At 36.3% G+C, this 24,667-nt stretch overlaps 1 long non-coding RNA gene across 1 annotated transcript in view; it reads right to left on the bottom strand.

The window, feature by feature from the left end:
* The window catches only part of LOC137388641 (uncharacterized), a 166,263-nt gene extending 156,271 nt beyond the window's left edge, over positions 1-9,992 (bottom strand). The window contains exons 1-2 of the long non-coding RNA XR_010977978.1: positions 9,873-9,992; positions 8,501-8,697 (exon numbers count right to left, since the gene is read on the bottom strand). This is a non-coding gene — a long non-coding RNA (uncharacterized lncRNA). The remainder of the gene's footprint in view (positions 1-8,500; positions 8,698-9,872) is intronic.
* Positions 9,993-24,667: the final 14,675 nt, after the last annotated feature.

The following is a 24,667-nucleotide window of genomic DNA, read 5'->3' as shown; positions in this document are numbered from 1 at the left end:
AACAAAGAAGACTGGAAAAAGTATTGAATCTGTGACAACCACAGCTGCTCTGGCCTATTTTAGCAAGCGCTAACAAACTGTGCATTTGTTTAAAATCGTAGGAAAATTAAACAATAATTTCATTAAGTACCATTGCTCAGTTTACCATAAACGAAGAAAAATTAAATCTGTCTTAAATTAAAAATAACATAGCAATCAGGTTATAAATTTTGCCAGTTAGCTGAGCAAAACCCTGACACTGAGGACTTTGGACAGCATGAAAGGATGTGCTAGGCGAGTAGATCGGTAGACTTTCTGAATATACTGATGCCAGTTTCAAATCTGCTATTACGCTCATTGAATGTCTTCTGGTGGCTAGTGTTAGATTAGTTAGAAAAAAATAATTGTTGACTGTTTTTAAAAAATGCTCTAATGTTTGTTGTTTGTATTGGTTGAATGAGATATGCTTGGTAAACTTTGAGTAATTGGGCAAAGCTTTTTTAAGTCAAAATAGCAAACTTTAACACTTTGGTTGAATTTATGCAGCTCTTAAGCATTATCACAATTGTTGTACAAATGTTTCAATATCTGAATATTATTATTAACAAGGTGAACTATTTGATATGACTGTTTCTGGTATCTTGGGTTCCGTGAATGTGTATTTCCCAGTTTTACTCATGACTATTATTGTCATGTTGGTGAGACACGTGAATTATATGCAAGTAGTGTAGTAGTCTACAACTGCCATATACTCATTCTTTTTAAAGACTAACAGGCCTGTAGCTGCACTTTACCAGTCTGCTTAAAAGCTACATAAGTTTGAGAAGTTTATGGCGATGCAGTTGGTGTTGCTGAGAGGCTGTGTGATTTCTTGCAAAATTGGCTGCACCTTGTGATAAGTCTCCACACAGATTGAAAAGCTTTTTATCTCTATTTGTTAACACTTAGATGTTTGGAAGTTGGGAATATGACAATTGGCTTGACAATATCAATTGATATTCAACATTAGATCTGAAATAGCTAATGTCAGAGTGAGCAACAACATAGCTAAAACAAAAATCATTTGTAGAATAGGCTATAATAAGTAATAGAAAACATACTAATTAAGCGAGAAGTGGGTAATGTGGACAGTTATATTATTAACTAAAGTTTATAACCAATTCCTCTTGTTTCATATTATAAAACCTTTCCTTTTTTGTTAGACGAAGCCACATGCTGATTTGGAAATCTCTATCCATCATACATCAATCTGTAAACATCTCATTATTTATCCTACAAATAGTAATTTTTCATTCAATTTTACTACTCGGGTTACATAATGTGAATGATTATGGAAATTTTGGGGTAACATGTACACAAACAAAGCATATTGTGTTGTTTATCTCTATTGATTGTCAGAAGGTAACTCCTGACTATGACTGAGGTTTATCAAAATTTGTAATAATTTATAAGATGGGGTAATGTGGACATGTCCACGTTACCCTCATGCCATGTCTAAATTACCCTGTGCTGCAAGGCATATGATATAAACTGCTTAATTTGCTAGTTTCAATCTTAAGTCTAAATTGTTACTACTACCACTAGGCTTACTAGTAAATTTACTAATATGTGCACATGTAAATTTCTCAGTCCAACAATTATTTGCCAATCACTACGAATGCTAAAGTGAATGTGGTTTTGCACAATCTATTGATTGCGATTAATAGACGCGAGTTTTTTAAACGCTGTAATTAAAAAATTAATTGCTTTATTTTAATTATTAACTTTATTACTATTAAATATCTACCCTTGCTGATTAAATGAATGTCAGCATTCTCACCGCAACTCAATGCTGGACTAGATAACCAACTAGACTCAATTCAAAAGTGCTGAAAATCTTGACAGTCACTTGAGGAAAAGTGTATGGATAGCACATTATCTTCGAAATGCACTTTTAGAGTAATAAAAACTGTATTACACCAAATAAAAAGTCTACAAAGTTTATAGTTGTGATATTTTGTACTATAGGACTTAAGGTACTATAATTATTGGTATAATTTTTTGAGTTTAACTAAATATGTGTGATTTTATATTAATTCCTATTAAACATACAGAAAGCAGGAGTTCTAAGCAAAATATAGCAAAGTTTCAACTGTGAAGATCAAGTTCCTATCAAGGGCCAATAATGATTGTGTATCTCCGAGGTATAACATTATAATTACAAATGTTATTTGTTCAAGTTTAAGATAAACCACAATAAATACATATACAAACTTACAACTGATTTGTGAATAAAGCAGAACATATGGAACTGTAAAACTAAGCAGTGCAGCCTAAAAACAACAAAATAAATGCAAGAAATAAGGACATTGGCGGCTCAATAATTTAAATCATTTATTCATAATTAAAAATAGTGAGTTGTAAATGGAAACATAAAAATTTCAACTGCCAGAACCATCCTGTAAAAATATGATTTTCAAAACCCTTTTTAACATCCCAAAAAATTAATATACCGGTATATTATCATACTGACACACTTTATGTATTTATCTTAGAAAGTTATGGTAACACGCCGATATGTTATCTTTTCACCCCATGTAAGATATTGAAGGCGCCATAAAGAAGTCACATAACACGGATTATTGTGTGAGAAAGTCAGCTGTTGAGGAGATGCAGTCAGAGCAAAAAAATTGTAAATACGGAAAACGCTTTCCATTGTGTCCAATGCTCACTTATTTTATAATCACGGCTTTTAATTGTTTAATCTCTTCTACATTAAATTATAGTATAGTACTGTCTTCTCATCACACCTCGGTATTATCAGAGTATCTCCTGATACGCACATGTCATAAACACTTGAAGAACTCTCTTCTGAGTCAATAAGCGTTCCCAGATGCTGGCCTATAAAAAGAAGATAACCTACATGTTAATACTTTCAGTAAAGAGGATTCTCACATTTCAATAGAAATTCTATAAAATAAATAAAGAGTAGCAAAATAAAAAAGTTATGTAAATACTTATTTTTTGACAATGTTTCAAATATATTTTATTAGTTTTCATTTATATAATTTCTTTGAGAAATTCACCAAACCATTGCACTCATTGGTCAGAGATATTCAGATTTTACCGCAGTTTTTGTGGTATTTACTAGTATTAAACTAGTAATTTCAGCAAAAACATGCTCACAGCTCAATAGTGAAATCTGAACATTTAGTTAGGTAGCTTGCTAGTATAGATCATTCATGAAGTGATGCAAATTAATGTATTTCTGACAATTTTTCACAGATAATTTATTTATCTTTATTCGTATTATTTCTTTGAGCACTTCACCGATATTATAATTGTCAGCTATATTCAGATTTTACCACAGTTTTTATAGTCGATATCTTTATATTTTTATAATGTAATACTATTGTACTACTGTATAATGAAAATTAATGTATATCTAACATTGTTTCACATATACTTCATTTATTTTCATTCGTATTATTTATTTGAACAATTCGCCAATACTATAATTTTAATTCATATTCAGATGTCACTTCAGTTTTTATAGTCATTATTTTTATGTTTTTATAATGTAATACTGCTATAGTCTAACTTTGAATAATCACTACAAACACAATGTCCAGACATGGCATATCCTTCACCTCCATCCTTCAATGATTCCCCTAATTTACTCAAGAAAAAGTTTACTATCCACCTGAACTCTATAGTTTATTAGTTAACCACTGGTCTCAAACCGAAGAAACCAATCACAGATTCTTTAAGAAATCATCCAATCAGGGTGTTGGACTATTATACCACTGATCCTATAATTTTTCCTTATGTAACCAAGTCACTTAAATCACACCACTTTACTACTAGACACTTTTTACCAGCTACTACAAACACATATATTAACACAGTGAACTAAAGTAACCATACCTATGGTATAAGTACAGTGGTTATTAAACAATTATTTCAGAGAATATAAAATTTCTATGCAAAAATTTTCAGCAAAAGAAAAAGTGAAATTTACTTCTTAATACGTTTTATTGTAACATAAATAATTAATTAATCAAATACAACAATTACCAGTATCAGACTGTAGTATGTGTATCTCTGTCTGCTTTGATTGCTTAGGTGTCACAAGTATGTACTCTCCTTTATAGCAGGCTACTCCACCTGGCTTATCCACCTCTGTACAAGTCCACACTGTCTCTCCTGTTTCTATATTTACTCTAAACACTTTTGATCCTTCATGAAAAGATACAACCACACATTCCTTATCTGGAGCACAAAGAGCTACTGTTTCCCATTTACCATCTTGTAGACATGGGATGTGTTTAATAATCTGTCCATCTAGTGAATAGACTGTGAGACATTTTTTAGACCTATCATGTACTACTACTTTATCTCCAGTTACAACTAGCTTGTTATAGCAATTATTATTAGAAGCAGAGTGATCCCAGCTAGTGATTAGTTTACCATTCAGATCAGTTACTAGAACTTTATAAGGATCAACTAGAATATAAAGTCTATCATTATACAAACACAGTCCATCTATATACTCTCCTTCTATTGATGAGAGTGAAGTTACTGAATTGTCTGACTCAGCTATTTTATATAAAGTTGACCCATGTCCACCAGCATAAGTGAATGTGTTACTATGAGTCACTGTGTAGTATCCTGATGCCACAGGCACTAATTTTTTGAGGTTGAGAATTGTTGGTGGGGTAAGAAGGTTGGTAGATATCGTGGCATCATCAACTACCTGTAACTCTAGTTCCATCACTTTAACTAAAAGCAACAAAAAAAAACAAGCAATTAATAATTATGGTGCTATTACATGTATCTTGGTTTGAGAAAAAGTTAAATTTGAGAGTTCAAAAAAGTTACACTCACACATTAAACTGGACCTTTTGAGAATTGCGGTAAAAATTTTCTGTTAAAATTATTCAAAAGGAAAAAATATTTTTTTCTGGTCTGCTGCATGAGGAATAGATAAATATACAAGACATACCCTGAGCGAAAAGTGTCTTCTGATTGGTCAATGTCAAAGACGGTAGATCTTCATCTATAAATCTCCTGATTTCATCATATGTTTCTGTGAAGCTGTTTATTATATCAACCTGTTCAATAAGAAACATTGCTAGTATATAATGTGTGAAGTAGTGATTATAATGCTGCACAGATCCAGCACAAGAAATCAATGCTGTGTTTGTCGGATAAAATAGTCAAAATTTAAATGCTTTTTCCAGCTATAACCAAAACCAGCTAACACGCAAAAAGTGTTGAAACTCTGCAGCACTATGAGTATTAAGGAGAACTTTTCTGAGCATTTATATTATCTTGAGGTTTTCATGTGTTTAGTGAAACTTTATAAGAAATACTGTTACTAATAACTACACAAAACAGACCTGAGAAAATCATTGATAGTTGGGCTAAGCATTAAAAGGCTGGTGACAAATCCAACATCCATAACCTTCCAAAAAAAACTTCATTTTAATTTCACTTGAAATAAGAATACACTGCATTTTTGATGATTTACACAAAATGTGGTCAACAAAATCCACACATATTGTAAAAATATGCGAAACTTCGCTAAGTTTAACTACTGATCCGCTACAAACAGTGACCATGCAATTTAGATTTTCAGACAATCACATGACTCCATACAAACAATTACAAAAAACACTCCCAAATGAAAGACAAACTAAAATGAAAACCTGTACAGTGCACCCTCGAGATACGATTACCCTGATATACCTTTCTTCCACCATACAAAGTCAAACATTGCAATATCTTCACGTCGCTATAAGAATTTTATCTCACCATACGATTTTGAGAAAAGTGTCGCCCGAGTTAAAATTTGGCGGTGGGTGTGCTCATACGCACGTCGAAATAAAAAAGACACCGAAATATAGTTTGCCGAAAACATTTTCAGAACGTTTAGAAGAAACACGATGATCGACTTCTCTCATGTCGGCATTCCGCATGGAATGTTTCGTGTAAAATACACAAGCGAGAGCAAATATTCATTTGTAGCGTTATTATATCTTTTATTATAAACTTTTGAGTCAACATACGTATATAACTACAAGTATCTACATTTAATTCGTTGGCTATGGAGTCTGAGACCGATACAAACGTTACAATATGAAGGAAAAATGATTTCTATGTCAACAAAGTTGGAGGTCGTAAATAAGAAAGCACCCGTATTATTAACATTGTCAAGAAATATGATCGCAACCAGTCAGCATTTGCAATTATTATTAAAACAAGAACTCCATTAAAGCAAGCACAAGAAAGAGCTTCCGACTGAAGATTTGAAGGAGCTAGGTCATGCATGCAATCAGCATTCAAAAGGAGCAACCATTGAGTAAAGGCGAGGAAGTAGAAGGTACAAAAACCCCCCATTGGCAGAAATATCTCACGTGTTTGATTTGCTGATGTGGACAGGTACATTAAAACAATGCATGTATAATATATATTATTTATCTCTTGTGTGGCATGTTTTTCATATTTTATTCATTTTATTTGTTTCCTTTTGATTTTGTTTTGTTTTCTTGTTTAACTATCTCTTTGAAGGTGGGCTTGTTATCTCCTACGTGAATACAATTCATCGTATGTATGTGATTCATATAACTAACTACTCAAGATAGTTGACGCATTTACATTACCTTCTGAAATTTTTCAAAGCCCTTTCCTCTAGGTATAAATACATACAAACTTTTTACGTATGGTTACATTGATTCTTGTGCACATTCCATACAAAAAATCTACTGTGGCACTTTCTCTGGATCCTTCTACAAGCTTTAGCTAGCTACCAGTTTTCTACATTGCACCAGCATTTTTTCTTTTAGACCAGAAGAAAAATTGGACAGGACTAGACAACCTTCTATAGCCTGCTAAAAATTCCATTTTATTACGTATTAAATTAATCTTCAAGTGTACAGCAACATAATTAGCATTGATACCCATTTGCCTACTCTCTGCTTTATTCGCTACAATATACCAGCTAAAGTCACGTTACTCAAAGGTATGTACGTCCTGTATAGTAAATGATATTTCATATTTCTTTTCGGTAGCCATTAAATGGTCAGGTGTGTGAGAGGCTGCTTTCCATAACTGCATCGCTCGGCCTTATTGAATTCTGGTTAAAAAAGGTTTCAACCAGACACGCTAAATTTTATAATGAAAGTGAAGACAGAAACTTATGAAGGATAAAATTTTGTGATAACAGTTGAAATTCATTAAAATAGTTCAAAATACATACTAAAACTTGGTTTTAAGGGTGAGTTTAGCAATCTAAACTTATTTGAAGTGAATTCAACATTTATGTTATGCGTACCCTTTGAAGGTAAGAACTTGTTACCGTACGATTTGCATTTGGTACACAGATTACAATTTTACAGTGTTGCAGATTATAATCACTAGGTGCACTTAACACAATGCAGCTACTGCAGGTAACTATAGTTACTAAAGTTAACATACTGTTTTGTTACTAATTTTCAACATGTGCAGCATTTTAATAAAATTTTGGACGATTTTTACCTTCTTTTTTTTCATTGTATAATTACAATGGTTTCTATACTCCGACATACGATTTTTTCGCCATACGATGCTAGTCTTGGAACGGATTAACATCGTATCTCGAGGGTGAACTGTACTTACCTGATGTGAGTTCTTGAACTTAGCATCTTGCAGCAGAAGTAGAGTGTTCATCTCCGTCATCCGAACTCCTATTTCTCTCTCTATGAATTCTACTAACTGTTCCTTGGAGGTCATCCTGTTTTCTACCAGCTCTCTCTCTAGTTCATCGTACATTCTACGTAGTTCTGATAACTAAAATAGTGTATGGCAAGCAAGCTGAAAAGAATAGTGCATATGATGAGTCCATGGTGCATGTGAGACACTCATTTTCAGCAAATATTATACACGGTGAAATTTAATGAATGAAATCCACGAGAAGCAATTTCACTTTTGAATAAACATGTATTAAATTGGGTACACACAGATCTTTCTTGTTCCTAATTCATTAAAATTCATATGTCACAATAAATCACAAACCTTGTTTCATTGCGTTAATTTAAAAAAACTTAGAACAGATCAAGTTAGCCGTAGAAAAACCTCACAAGTCAACTGTGAAAAGATACAAACCGACAGAGTCTATACACACGATTATTTTTTGTTACAAAAAGATGAAGGTTGCTGTTTACTGCCTAGAATACATGAGCAGACACATGTGAAGTGTTGATAAAATACTGACTAAACTTTGTTTGAAACAGAGCGTTGAAATAACCTGCTAAGACTTGTTTGGGCAAAACGGTTTTACCTAGGGCCATAGTTTTGTCCTAAACATAATGGTTACACAATAATGTAATTGTAATGATGGATTAATAATGCGTTCTATCATTACAATTATATAATTATATAATCACCAATGAGCATAAAATTATTTTGAGTGCTAGTTCTATATTAATAGTACCAATCGCAAAAACTACAATGAACAATTGTTTATAAAGAAAGGAAGAGCATAATGGCACGTGATATCTACCTGTTTATCTCTTGAGTTGTGTAACTGATCAACAAGTTCTTTAGTCTTCTGTTCATAGTCTGAGAGTATTTTGATACTGCGCTTGAGAAGGCTGGATAACTCCCCATCTCTAACCCAAACCTCAGCTTTCACTTTATCTCTTTTATCTTTCAGCAAATTTACCAGCTTCTCAAGATTGACAGTGGTATGTACAGAACCTGTAATCCAAAACCAGAAGCTTGAAATCTTCAAAAGCTTGAAAGAACATATACTCATCTAAAAACTTTCACTGAATGTTTTAAAACTTTGGTGGCACATTTAGTCGAAACGAGACTTCTTCACAAAATAAATCCCAAAACTATGAAGTATTGAAACATATATAAGGCTTTGTTTAAAACCATCGTTCATTTAGAGTACACCTACTCTACCCAGTGTTTAATTTCATGTAAGAGTTTTATTACCAGCAATGAAATACTACTGCCGGCTATCATATAATTTGGTTAGGCAAATAAATAGCAAAATCTTGACATCTGAATAGCACAGAACAACTATACATGTGAACGTCTGAAATTACTTTGGTCGGAAAGGCAACAAAGATAAACATATTTATAGAACAAATACCTATACAACTAAACATAATAATAAAAACATAAGGTGGTAACCGAAATCATCCAAAGTCAAAAGTATATATTATCTGCTTTCAATGTCATTAAATAGGTTTTGACAAGTGTAAGAAGCAACAGCCCGATGATCATCAAAATATGTTTCTGAACAAATTCAATGATTATGCATCAACAACAGATCTTTATAGATCAATTCACTGTCTTCCACAGCAGAATTTTAGGTGGATTGATTCAAGTGATCCCTCGTCATAGAATGATTCCTAATCGATCTCACAAATTCATGATGTTATTCCTTACCAATTATACTAATTTATAGAGTTACTTTTATAATTGACAGCAATTCATAGCCTAAGTTAATACCACTCACAATAAATGATAAAAACTATTGCATACCAGTCAAGACCATTTAGAAAAGAACTTGATGATGATGAAATCAATCAGCATCTATCCAAAACCAATCCCATTAATTCAGAGAGAGATTAAAAACCTATTACTGTGATTCCTAAAATGATCATCCATCATCGAGACAGTTTCCTAGAAAAATCCCTTTCAACCAGACGAGTAACAACTAACACAAAATCATTAACAACTACTTATATTTTTTGCAGACGGACGCCATGTTGTTTCAAATGTGAGGGCACTAATGTCACAGGAAGCGTGTTATACACAAGCATCATCAGAAACAAAAACATCCAACTACTTGTAATCAATGCTACATTATACATAATTTTCTTAAGCTTGATACAGAAGCTCCCTATTATAGAACTTACCATCAATACATTCTCGTGTACCATCTATACATGTCACGCAAAGTACTTGAAAGCAAGTTGAACATCCTAGAATGATTGGCCTATCCTTATGTGTAGCACAGCTGTGTTCTTTTAGTATTTTTGCCTTGTTCTGATATTCCTCAATGTCAAGGACATCTCTGTGTAGAGGGTAGAACTGACCATGGGACTGGAAGGAATAAGAACATGAACATATGATTGAGAATACATGTATGGCCAACAAGAGACAAGTAGATCCCTGTTTATGACACTAACCTCCAAGTGTTTAGTACACATCTTCCTACTGCAGCTGGTACAGTAGCTCACCGCTAGCTCTTCTGTCTTATTGTCTACACAAGTATCACAAACTTGTATGTCGTTATTTCTATTTTCAGCTGATGGAAGTCTTGCTAACGTTACATCAAACACAGCTCTAAAATATATCATGTACAAACTTGTGAGCGTCACAAACGTGTAATTTGTCTTCGTCTTTCATTGCAGGGGTTAACCTTGCTATCGTCATATCAAATACGGCTCTGAAAATCATGATGTCAGATCATTAAAGAAACATACTAAAATTTTTTTATAGAAAAAGTAGCAAAATCTGATCAAAAGACTAACTTCTTAGCAATTTTACCGCTAGAAAAACATGCTCGCTAATTTTGACTAAACCTACTTCTCAGTTGAGCAACTGTGCATAACAAAACTCACTATGATGGAAAAATAGAGAGAAATAGTTCTCATTAACATCCCTAAATTCCCTTAGCCGGAAGCGTAACCCAACAAACTAAATAAATTGTTAAATAAATTGTTAAATGAAAAATATAAGAACATAGAATTAATAAATGCTGACATATACAAAAAGTTTCTCGTTTCTCTCTATTCATAGCCCATTTGATAAGGGGATTTATAAATTTCACATTTGGTCTTAAACATCTGGCAACTTACTTGCAAGTACCACATTTGACAATCCTGTTAGCCTCAAAGTCTCCAACAAGACAAGGATAGCAGTGGGCATGATGACATGGGAGTGACCTTGGATCAACTAGCTGTTCATCATTTTCTAAGCAAAATCCACAAACTACAGAATCTGAAGCCATATTCTTTTTTGCGCACCCTGTAGAAACAACTAGAGCATTTTATTAACAACTAGAGCCTTAGCTATATATGCATACAGACAAACTCGGATAACTCAAACTTCAGTGGACTGAGCCAAAGTGTTCGAGTTATCAGAACATTCAAATTACCAGAGCATAATTGTCATAAGTGCATGTACATGTATTTATCAGGAGTTTGGGCTTGATGGTTTGCTTTATCTATATAAATATGGATATATATAAATATATATATACATAATGTAAATATATTTCTCAAAATAAGGCGTATGTGTATTCGCGTATTCATCGTTTCGATTGTCAGGTTATAGCTATTATTGCAGCAATGCGCCCAAACATTACGAAGCCCCGATTAAGAAATGTCGATCTGAAGCGTTATCATATTTCATATACCGTAACAGCACGCTAATTATTTTAGCAAAGCGCCCACACGTTACGATGCCCCTGTTAAGAAATTACTATCGCAAGGTTCAATTACTATATATGGGGTCAAGGCCAACTCTTCTCACATAGACATTTATAGGAAGAGCTTCGACATTCTCTCTGTTTGGTCAGACAAAGACAGTACGATATCTCATTTTTACATTTGCACCAGTAACGATTGGGTATTGTTGAAATTATAGTAGTTTTAGTAATTAATAATAATATTTAATAATATAATAATAATAATAGTAATTACAGTAGTTGGAACAAAATAGGAAAAAAATAAAAACAACTGTAAAGGTTTTTAAACTTTGTCAAACAACTGTAACTTTCAGACTTCCTATCACGAGGAAAATGTTTTGAGCAGGGCAAATAAATTAAAAGTAAAATTCTAAAAGGGTTTAAATATAAATGTGAAATAATTAACAAGTAATAATCAAATTACGTCGGTTTTGCTACGATTACAATACAAGATCATTCGGTAATTCAGCAATAATACAATAAATACAAACTGGGAAAACAAAATAAAAAGCCTGAAAATGGTAAATTAATAATAACAATTCTTGCATAAGAGTGTGTGTATAAAGAATGTCACTGTTCCATCAGAAGCTATCCACCAAAACTTTCTCATGATATGCAGTTTGAAAGCTAGAATGGCAAATGTTGTTATATGTTAAATACAATGATCAAAGACTTTCCATTACCCGGGCAACACCGGGTAGCACAGCTCATATATATACAGTGAAACTCGGATAACTCAAACTTCAAGGGACCGAGCAAAAGTGTTCGAATTATCAGAGTGTTCAAGTTATCAGAGCACTGTCACAAGTCCATGTATTCACTTATTTATTAGTAGATACATGAACATATACAAACTATAATATAAATCAAAAGCACAAATGGCTTGTTTCAAATTAAATGCTTCTAATGTAAAGTTTAAAACGTTTTTATCAAAAAGTATAGAGATTTTTCTATCACTTGAGATTGGTTTGTTGTTTGAGGTGATGTTATTGCCAGGACGTTTTTTAGATTGACATTGGCAAAACTTGATCGTTGTTGAAATGCTCAAAGAAAAGACATCTTTTTATTTTGAGCGTTTTACCCACGAGCATTTTTGCCGATCTTTTTTGAAGTTTATGGAAAGATTACCTTACTTTACCTGGGATTCGTTAAGAGCAACACTCCGAGGCAGTTCAATTAAAAGTTTTACGAGGTTTTACGGTACATTGTATATCACTCACGCTTTTTGAATGGATACTTATTGAATGTACACACGTATTTTGTGTTTAGGTCAAACGATGAATAGTTTTTTTTAGCTAATTTAACGTATACGTTTGAGTACAACATTTTTTAAGACGTTTTAAACATTCAACATTCCGACGTTAATTCAACACGGAATCAACGTCGGAAAACTAATCATCACGGGTTAGCCGGGTCACGCACTCAAGGATTTTCGCCACGCAAATACAAAACAAAAACAACATGCTGTTTTTGTTTTGTATGTGCGTGGCGAAAATCCTTGCGCCCGTGGCCGGGCTAGTCCGTGCTATTCATCGTGTAGCAGTATAAATCAAATTTCACTAAACCTTTAGAACAGTCGTTGACAAAAATATTTTGCCAATGGAGGTAATAACGACGCTTATGAATTACGAAAAGTTGAGGTTTACCTCTATGGCTTGGAATAAAGTGATTTTCTAAAGCGATAGCAACCGTTTCGGTAGCCGTTGGGTAAAAAACAGTTCGTTATAACAGTGTTGAATTCGAGTTATATAGAGCCATTTATCATTGCGTGGGAACGGACCAAGCAAATCCAGTCGAGTTAACCATGTGTTCGCTATATCCGAGGGCGAGTTATCCATGTTTCACTGTATATATATATCAGATTTTGGTTGAAGCACTCCACCTAAAATCTGATATTACTAGATTGTATCTCGATAGGAAAGATGGCGGAAGGGGACTCAAAAGTGTACAGCAGACAGTGAAGGAGGAAGAGCAAAGTATCAAAGCCTATGCAGCCTCCATGGCCACTTCAGATAAGTTGCTAGCTGAATTTCAATTGGCTGCTCTTACAATGGACCTTCGCCCTGATGATGAGGAAATTGACTGGCACACGAAAACTGTTCTTGGTGCTTACCACCCACAAATATCTAAGGTTGGCGATCTTCACCAGACATATATGTGGCTGAACAAGGGAAACCTAACGGCCAATACAGAATCGCTAATCATGGCAGCCCAGGAGCAAGTGCTCCAAACAAGGCAACTCAAAACAAAAATCTATCACACTAGAGACGATCCTAGATGCAGACTGTGCAAAGATGCACCTGAGCCCATCCAACACATCATCAGTGAATGCAAGCAGCTAGCAGGGAACGCATACACTGAGCGGCATAATTATGTTGCAGGTATTGTGTATAGAAGTCTATGTGATGAGTATGGCCTTATTAAACCACAACACTGGTGGGAAACTCCTGGCAAGGTCAATGAAAATGACCGCGCTAAGATCCTCTGGGACTTATACATCCGGACTGACAAGAATGTCATAGCAAACCAACCAGATATAGTGATGGTGGACAAGGAGAACAAGATGGCTACTATAATATAGATAGCAGTACCCAATGACTACAATATAGACAGCAAAGAAAAAGAAAAGGTAGAGAAATACATCCCTCTTGGAGAAGAGATTGAAAAATTCTGGGATGTAAGAACAACTGTAATCCCAATTGGTAGTCGGTACTCAAATGTTTGCACAGCATTTGGAGAAAGTGAGTAAAACAAATTTTCAATTTTCGTTATTTGAGGCATTTGAAACATTCATAATAATGTATCTGTAGCAGAGTTTAAAATTTTATTCTAACCAACATGAGCAAATACAAAATAAAATATAGGCCAATGGAGCCGCGTAGGACTAGACTTTATCGCAAATAGCCGATGTGAACACGAGATATATTGACAGATAAATCACGCATGACATCATTTTGGGCAAGTCTGGGCATGTTTTTTTGGCCTGATCGTTTTTACCGCGATCAGATGTTTTTGATTTTAATCTTCAAATATCTTGGCAATGAGATCGTCTAACACAACAAACAACATATCAACTGATGGATAAAAAAAATGCTTTCTCTTAAGATCAACTCAAATTTGACGCAACCACATATTTAAGGCCACGCTTTCACATGCACTGATATATAGCCCAAGTGACGGTGTTCTCAGAGGCTATTCCGACTCGGACTGAGCCAGTGACACAGACGATAGACGTTCCATCACTGGTTTTATAACTACATGTACCTTGGGCTGATCTCCAATCAGCTGGAAAACTAGAAAGCTGCCTAGCGTAGCGCTTTTCAGCTGTGAGGCCGCATACATGGCCCTATCAGATACCACAAAAGAGGTGCTTGCCTCTCACTCAATCTCAAATAATCTGAGCAGAACCTAGTTCTATCCAACAACTAGGGCGCAATAGCACTGTCCAAAGGGCATGGTGTTGAACTATCTTGCTCCAAACATATTGACATTAGATATTCTTTTGTCTGAGAACAGACAACAGTGCTGCACAAATTTGTGAGTAGTGACAGTAACCTCGCCGACATCATGACTAAACCGCTGGATAAAATTAAATATGACCATGCGCTCAAACAGTTAGGTTTTATGAGTGAGGGTGGCGGTGTTGAGCAAATCAATCATACACCTTTCATAGCTATTGTTTTTGATATTCCCAAAATTATAGTTCAACATACTTGAGCCATGTTATAATCTCTGTTAAAAGGCTCCTAACAACATAGATAAACGGTTATTACCTTGGTCGTATGTCGCCTGTATATCTCCTCGATATGAAGTATGGAATGGCGATATGGTTAATAACGAGTGTATTATATTAGCGTAGCGTTAGTGCAAAGCGATTCTTATTAGTGGCTGGCCAGCCCGGTATTAGATAGTACAAGCTAAACGTTGTGATTAGAATACAGTAATAATATATAAGGTTGATCATAAGCGCATGTCTCTGAAGCATCTGAAGATGGCGCGCACTAGTGTCGCTTGATCTCGCGATAACCATGAGCGACAACTTGACAACGTAAATAAACGTAATGTTAGTATGTAATTAATGTTAATGTAATTAAGCATAATGTTATAATATATGTTGTGCGTGAGTCATCTGCTCCTGTTTAATGTATGGAGGTAGTTCTTGATTAGTGACACCATAGACATCAATTACGTGATCAGCGATTAACTATTAATATTACATGTGTTGTGTTCATACAGTTCTTCTTCTTAATTTCTTAATGCGTATCTTACACGTAACAACAAAAAAATATATCTCTATTAATCCATGGCATCCATCAACACTTCAACATCCATAGCTATATATTTCACATCTGATGCTACCTCAACTTACTGTATTTACACACTGTTGTAATATGGGATTTGTTAGGCTCAGGCTAGGCTTAGGCAGGTGGTGTTGGTAATTACGGTGAGTGCATAAAGCTAGTGGGTAAAGCTAGTAGATAAGCTAGTGTAAGGCAGTATAGGGGAGGATATAAGGAAGTGTAACGAAAGACAGAGGCTCTTCTTCATCTTCATATCAGCACCTGTGAGTACATTGATTTATACAACATGGCGCAGTTGACGAAGCTCTGAAATTTTATTCTTGTGCGTTATTATTAGCGATATTTTTTCTGGTAACGGGTTAAGTTTAACGGTTGATTAGCCCTTTTCACAGGCATGCAGGTGAGGTGATGTGAGGTAGGGTGGTGTTGTGAGGTGTTGTAGCCGTGAAGCAGCGGTGTTGGTGAGGTGTAAATATTTATTAAGTGTTCGGAGGTGAGAATTACATTAAATTCATACGAGTGAGGTAGAGTAAATTTGTGGCGAGAGGCGTATTGTGTTGGGATGGAGAGTGGCTTTCAGAAGCTGGTGTTCGGTGAGCACGGTGATGGCTTGTGGGAGCGATTTATAGAAGAAATGAATTTATGTATTGAGAGTGCATTTGAGAGAAGTGGTTACGAAGGTGAAGGTGGCAATAGACGCCTTATTATGAGAGGTAGAGCTAAGTTGAGGCCATTACTTAGAGCTATTGGGCACAGTGGTAGTTAAGTATTAAAAGGTGCAGGGTTTGATGTAGATGGCGCAAATTCAACTTATGAAGAGGCAGTGGATATTTTGCAGGAATATTATGGTAGACAGGAGAGCATGTTTGTGAAGGGTCATACGTTTTTTTCAGCTAGACAGGCACTTGGTGAAAGTGATAGAGAGTTTTTGCTACGAGTTGAGAGTTTAAGCAGATATGCTGAGGTAGCGAACAATGCTGATAGAGTAAGGTTTGCTCTTATAGTGGCAGTTAATGGGTTGAGAGATAGAGAAGTAAGCAGAGATTTGATGAAGAATACCAATCTTACTTGAGCGTTATTGCATGAGGCATCGAGGGCTCGTGAAATGGCCAACAACTCGGATAGATTTTTGAGAACTGAGGGTAGAAGTACCGATTTAAAAAAGTGAGGTTAAGAGGGAAGTAGCAAAGGTATCAGAGTTTGATAGCCGAGCGCAGTACAGGAGTAATGATAGAGATAGAATCCATGATTTAGCGGGTAGATCTTCCCCTAGAGGTAGCCCTAGGAGTAGTAGAGAGTATTATGGTAGTGAGGAGCATGATACTAGTAGATATGGGACAAGAGGCCAGGAGTATAACAAGGACAGTAATAGTTGGAAGTATAGAGATAATAGCAGGGAGAGGCATGTCTCTAGATATAGAGCAAGCAGTAGAGAAGGCAGTGAAGATAGAGTATGCTACAATTGCAAGCGTAGTGGCAATGAAATGAGGAGTTGTCCCTCCATTAAATGTTTTTCTTGTGGATGGCAAGGACATGTATCCTGTTATTGTAGGGATAGGGAAGGAGGTGTAGGTTACGACAGACGAGGTAGCAGCAGGAGGCCAGGAGGTAGTCGGGATAATAGCTATGAGCGATATGGTATCAGGGAGAGTAGTAGGGAGAGGTACAGGGGCCGAGAAAGCCCCCGTGAGATGAGATACAAATTGAGTAGGTACAGAGACAACAGTATGAATAGGTTTGAAGGGGAAAAGTATAAGGAGAGGCGCGAGACGGGCCGGTATGATGAAGGGTACCGGGATAATAGTAAGGGCAGAAGTGTTAGATTCTCTGGTTTTAGAGATAAATATGGTGAAGATCAATGACTAGGCCAGGGAATTGTGCAGTATTTAGAAGTTAATGGAGTAAATGTAGAGTTTATGTTTGATACTGGGGTTGAGGTGTGTATGGTAACCGAGGCAACAGCCAATAAGTTGAACCTACGGTTAAAGAAGCCGTCGACAGTTTGAGAAACTGCTGATGGTAGTGAGTTAAAAGTGGTTGGAAGTGTAATAGTTCATTTGGAAAGTAAAGACAGACATATGAATGCTGAAGTTCATGTGGTGAAAGGATTGAGAACAAACTTCTTGGGCATAACTGAGTTGAAGCAGCTTAAATTATTTGCTGTTGTAAACGCGTTATGCGAAAGTAAGTTTGAGCCTGTTAAGGATTGTAGAAGTATTAAGCCAGTTAAGCTGTTTTCGTCGAGAACCATTATTGCTGGGTCAAGTTATGTTTCAGATGATGTCGAGTTGCAAAACTTGACAAATAAGTCTGACAGAGAGAGCGAAGTTAAGAAAGGTCACACAGGTCAAGATTGGTGGACTTGTAAAACCAAGGGAGTGAGGAGTAGCGAATACGTAGAAATTGGTAGTCAACGGGGGACAGCCCAAGGCACCAGAAATGTGCAAGTGTCTATGGGGTATGATAGAGAACACAGTCACGATGAGGTAAAAGAAGGTGCTGAGAAAGTAGCTGAGTCAGTGTCTGTAATGGAAAAGGTTTGCTCTTTTTAGCCGAGGTATCCAGCAATGAAATGTTAGACAGAGAAGGTCATGAGAAAAAGGTAGCAGATTGAAAGAGAGAAAAGGGAGCTGCGGAGGAAGTCGAAGGAGAAATTGGCCAAGCTGAAAGCCAAACGGGAAGCAGCAGTCATGGAGTTGGAAAATGTTGAGGCATTCAGGGTAGTGGTGCAGGAGTTAGCCGAGGTTCAGAGGAGAATTGCTGGTAGCAGACCTGCACTGGTTGCAGGTGAGGTCAAGCTAGATTGGTCTGGGCCTATGCCAACTCTCAGCTCTGTGGTGCCATCCCCTGTGCAGCGGGTTACGGCCCAGGTAGAGATCTCCCACAGGAAGCCTGTCGAGTCTGCCTCTTACTGGGGAGAGCGAGGTAAAGACGTAAGAGACGGAGATGAGGTTGAGGAGTCATTACTGACCCAACCAAAAGACTCCGGGCTAGTCAGGGTTGGTGGAAGTAGTGTTGTAGATGTTGGTGGAAATAGTGTTGGTAGTGACAGTGGTCACGGTAAAAGTGTTGGTAGCGGCGGAGGTCAGGGTGATGGAAAAGCCAGCGCAGACTGGCAATGGAGCTAGCAGTAGCGGGAAGAGTACTTTAGACGGTGGCACAGGGTCAGACAAGCCAGAGCCTATGGAGACTGCCCTAATGGAGTCAGGTAACGAGCAACACAAGTAAGGTAAGTTACTACGTCTGCTTGTTGGTAGTGATGGAATGGGCCAAAAGAAAAGAAAGGGCATGTTGTATTATGGGATTTGTTAGGCTCAGACTATATTGGTGTCTGAGTTCAAGGCAGTACAGGTGGTCTTTGTAATTACGGTGAGTGCATAAAGCTGGATAAAGCTAGTGGATAAAGCTAGTGGGTAAAGCTAGTTGATAAGCTAGTGTAAGGCAGTATAGGGGAGGATATAAGGAAGTGTAACGAAAGACTGAGGCTCTTCTTTGTCTTCACATCAGTACGTGTGAGTATATTGATTTATACAACACACTCGACTTGAAGTAGCTGCCCAAACTCACTATATATTCAAAGAGCTTAGGAAAGGTTTCAAGTTGTCCGTTTTTTAGCATTTGCTTCAACACCAAAAATTTAATAAACAATTGAATGACACTCAGTAATAATAAATGTGGGAAATGCATAAGCCTAGCATACCTGCCAATTCTCACGCATTGGGCGTGAGACTCACGCAATCACCCCAAAGAAAAAAAGAAAATGCGTGAGAAACGCGTGAGATTTTTTCCCCATTTTCCACAATTTTATATAATTATACTATCATTGATACATCAATTGCCCCAAAACCAACTCTCACGCATTGCTCCACTCTTAGGTTGGCAGGTCTGAAGCCTAGCTATAAGAAAATCTTTGAATACATAAATCTTGGGGCCAGGAAAAGGTTGGCCAGGAGAATATAAAATATTTTATAGTTGCTTGTGTCAAGTTGTCACGGTAATTCCAGAACGATATCAAAGAATATTCGGGTTATAAATTTTTTAATTTTTTCTTGATGGTTGCTAATGTAAAATAGCACAACATTCCGGAGCCGAAGCTATTCCACTCAAAATCTAAAGGAAATTACAAATTATTTTCAATAAATAACGATTGATTCGCCGTGGACGTCAATGGGCGACCTTGTTGTTAGCTAAAAGTTTGGCAGCAGATGTTGCGAACGCTCCCAACAACGTCCCCTCGACGACTTCAAAAGATTTATTTCTTTCAACTAGTAACGGACAGTGTCGTTTAGGGACACTGTACGACACTATACGACACTAGTAACGGAAAGTCTCTTTTTTCTAACCTTATCCATATTGTAATTAAATCATTATAAAGCTGATTGCTACGTCGCCGCATAACAGAAATTGCCGGTTTTTAAATGAATAACCTAGATTTTTGTCTTTTTAATTTCGTTGTTCTCATTCATAAAAAAACTGCGGAGTGTTTCTTGCATGGATACACTCGCCAGCTAACATTTTTAACAAAATACATAGACAGTTTTATGGTAACTATTGCTTTAGAATTTAGGTGTATTTCTAGATATTCCGTTTATGTTGCAGTAACTTAAAAAGCTCACAGCTTTTTATAGATTATTTAAAACGAAATTTCTCAGCCAAATACTAAATTGCAATAAATAATTTAAAACATTTGTAAAGCCATTTTATTTTTGACTGTGCATAAACAGCTAAGGGATTGCTCAATTCTCTAATAGTTTTAAGCGCATACTTATCTCTGTATATGTGCACTAATAGCTTGAGATTAAGTTGTTTTAATATCAGTGATGTGACTACTTCGACAAAATTCGTAACTGCTCATTGATGAGTAATTGCTGATGAAAAATACATTGCAGCTGCAATAAATGTCACTACATTTCGTGACAACATTGTTATAGCTGAAAATCATGTTTTTGAAATAGCTGTATATTAGCAATGTTCCCACAAACGTAAATGTCAAGAGATTAGTTAATAGGTAAGAAACTTAGCAGTTACAACACATTCCTACAGCATATATTATCTCCCACTAACGGAAACAAGTATGCATCAACAACCATTGTTTACATGCTGCATACGTGTACAATATTCTTACCATTTGATTGTGGAGTTGGGAATTACTTACTCAGTCCATAGCAACACTATAGTAGGAACACAATTCCTATTCAGTCTATCCATTTATATAGAAGTAGCTTTATAGTTATATTGATTCCATGTCTAGCAACTAAGGAAGCAACATCATTTAATTGTATACTAATAGTTGATCGATCAACACGTATATTATATCATAACATCTTACGCCTAGACTGCTAATCTAACCCCAACCCAGTCTTTAGAGGGTTGGTTGGAGGTGTACGTACAGTAGCGTATATATGAGGCATCGTTACATGCACTATAGCATTGGATTAGCCTTGTTGTAGAACCGTAACCTGACCATCACTAGACTACCTCCCACCTATCGGCATCGACACTCACGTAGACGGTGAATAACACTATAGCACCAGCTAACCAGAGTCCTCTGCACCTAACGACAAACACAACTGAAGTGAAGACTATCCATATATATGGAGATTTGGACTCATACTAATACTGAAGGTAGATAGCTCATTTACAACAAAATAAGCTACAACATTTGGTGGAGGCTCCGGACCTTCTCCAGCTCGTTGCCAAGCTATTGGCAAGCCGTTTGCTTGCCTGGTGGAGTACACGCCCCTATCTAATTCTCGCTGAGCATTCTTTGTCGATTGTCGCGAGGCTGTTGCGTGCGAGGACGCACGTTTTTTTTGTTTGCCGGGAGAGTACAGGTTAGTGTTTCATATTGTATTGTCTGTCTTTGACAGCAAATATGGCTACAGTCTGTAATGACTACCAACATTTGTTTTCATGCAGAAACAGTGGGTACTATGTTAGACCATTCTCTTTTGAGCCAACAGATAATTGGTATCAAACAAAATTGGAATTTCTCACAAGTGCTAATGCTTTGTTTCTTTCTGATCATCAAAGGGTTTGCTGCTTTCATCATTGTTTAGTTGGTCTAGCAAAAACTCTCTACATCGAAGTTCTCAAACAGTTGTCAAATAGGACATTTGAAAATCTCATAATTGCACTTGACCAAAAGTTCAATTTCTACCATCCTCTTAGAACAGCCAATCTGGCAAAACTTTGTCTAGAAAAAAATGAATCAGTAGGAGAATTTGGCTTGAGAGTAGAATTTGAGGTAAGAGATTTGTATTACTTGCCCACCGTAGTACAGGATCAACTCATTTTTGACACCATAATGTTAGGAGTTCCCGAGCCAATGCAGCAGTTTGTATTGGATAGTATGTTAGGACAAAAAGCCCCATTGGATTACATGAGTTTAATCCAATTTTGTAAAATGTATGAACAAATAAAGTTTTTTGTGCATTATGACCCCGACAATGCAGCTATGAAAAATGTAGAGAAGTGTAAACAATGCCCCAAAGTCATTCTACCCATGCACATTCAATGCCCACAGGCCCAGGCTTATGATTTGACCCTTCAGAATGAGCAGTGGGAAGTTTGTAAGGATGTAGTGGCAGAAGAACATATACAATGTGAAGAATTGTTTGTTGCCCAACCAGTAGACTGTGGTCTGCCTTCACAGGCCGAAGTAAGCATATTTCAGGCACCGCTAATGGAAAGTGGTGACAGCTTGGCTCTAAAGATTTACACTGCCGTTGAAAGTCCTACACAATCTGTCTATAGCAGTGACATAGCTGAACGGTTGCCCATGGCAACCACATCAAAGTTGAGTGGAGAAATAAAATCTTGTGTGCATCTGCACCCACAGTTCGATTGTGATCAAAAATCGCTATCCATTAATCAGGAGTTTAATGACAGAATGAATCTTGCACTTCCCAAAACTTCTGACATTGATCTGATGAATTACGGCATTCAATTGGTAGCTACTTCCTTTCTTCTGGCAGTATATGAATGTATATCTCTCAATTTAATGACCCATAACTCTTCCCTTGATACCTCAATAGATCACAATAAAGATCTAGTTGAATCCGGTTTGGAATCTGATTTACAGCACGATGACAATGTGTTTGAATAACACAACCCAACAGATGCTGATGAGGGTTATTGTTCAGAATAATTCTGTTTTGCCTTTTGTTTTTTTTTTCTCTCTACAATTTACAGTGTATGTCCACACTTGAAGAAGTGGATAAAACCTTTTTTTTTAAACTGGGTCCAGATGAGATTGATTAAACTATTTTTGGCTAAAATAGGATGTGCATCGTTGCACAAAGATTTTATATTTTGTTTTAATAACAAACATGGCCATTAATTTTATGGAAATAAGTAGATGTGGAATAACCTACAAGATATTTTATCTTTTAAAGTGATCACTTTTGGCAAGCTTTTGATGTCACATCAATCCACTATCTTTTTAAACAGGTGGCGTACTAGTCGCCAACCATTTAAAGGAATTGAGCTCATAATGTTGACACCATGGACAAACATAAATCCTGATCAGGCACTGCAGTGAAACAACATAACTTTTTACGTGTACACGAACTCTACTTTAATGACTACACAGACATTCACACTTTTGAATTTGGGGCTGTAGACTGACTACCACAGCCATAGACCCACATACACGCGCAAGCGCAACACGGGCGCCTAGCGAATGTGATTGAAGCTTGAAAGTGTGTGTCAGGGTATGATGTGTGAAGTTAATGGAAGGAATGCTCTGTAATTAGTGTATTACACAACTAATAGTACCCATTTATGACTAATTAGTCTACAACCCAGTTATATATAGATCCCATGACTATTAAATTTACTTTTAATTGTCTATGCATGAAATGTTAAACATTGTTTCATTACAGGAATTGCAGGTTAGGTACAAACGATCGATCGGGATCTGATGAATGGCCAAAAGAAACTAACTTTGACACAATCGTTACGTTACGAAGCCCGTGTCACTGAAACTCGTAGTAGTACATCTTCGTGTACTAGTGCTGGCTGAGGCACCGAAAACAAACAGTTTCGTTCTTGTTTGCGTCCACTACAATTATTTATTATTACATGTTGTTTCGAGTGATATTTATTACATGGTAGCTGCTACAAGATAGGGTTGTAAACCCTTGTGCCCACAGAGGCAACAATTGCGCATGAGCTATTACAGGGCCATGACGCACTAATGGTCATCAGGTATTTGGTTAAGGGACAAATGAATCTCAAGCTTGAGAGATTGAGAAGCCTACAACAGTGTTGCAGAGCAGTAAAATAAATGTTTTGGAAAGCTGGAGAGCTCTCAGTAAATGTCGTAGAGACAGCTGAAGACTTAACTTATAATTGTAACAGAGACTCAGTTTAAAAGTACTGAGGCCTGCTTTTACTCTCCAGGGATTGACATCTGGAAATAGATGTTCGTGAGTTGGTAGTTGCGTTTGAGTATCAATAGCTCACCACAGAGATCTAGGGTTCACTGTTCAATACAAAACTCAGATCTCATGTCAGTTTTTCGAAGCGCAGAAAGTATTTTGATTCAAACTTTTTGTTTACCTATACCCCTATTGGTAATTGACAAAACATAGTTTTTTTTTATGTATCCCAATAGCTCACATATTTTATCTTTATGACCACATAATATAAAAGTGACAAATTACGCAGCTGGGTGACACACGTTTGTCGAGACAATTGAAAAATTTTATGCAAATTATTCAAATCTATGTGGAAAATCTCTATCTATGAAACTAGGGTGAAGGCATCCAATTGCAGCATCAGCTGCATCGTAAAAACCTAACAGTCATTTAAAGCACGTTTAGCAGTAAAGGAGAGGTTTAGAATTAAATGCAGGAAAAGTGAGTCACCGCATCGACCAGGTGTCTGTAAAAGGAATGTTATTAACTTGCTCAATAAATTACATTCGTGCCAG

Source organism: Watersipora subatra, chromosome 2 (genome assembly GCF_963576615.1).
Source record: "Watersipora subatra chromosome 2, tzWatSuba1.1, whole genome shotgun sequence".
Classification (NCBI taxonomy): Eukaryota; Metazoa; Bryozoa; class Gymnolaemata; order Cheilostomatida; family Watersiporidae; genus Watersipora; species Watersipora subatra.
Note: the sequence above shows the minus strand (reverse complement) of the source record. Positions and strands in the feature narration are given on the sequence as shown.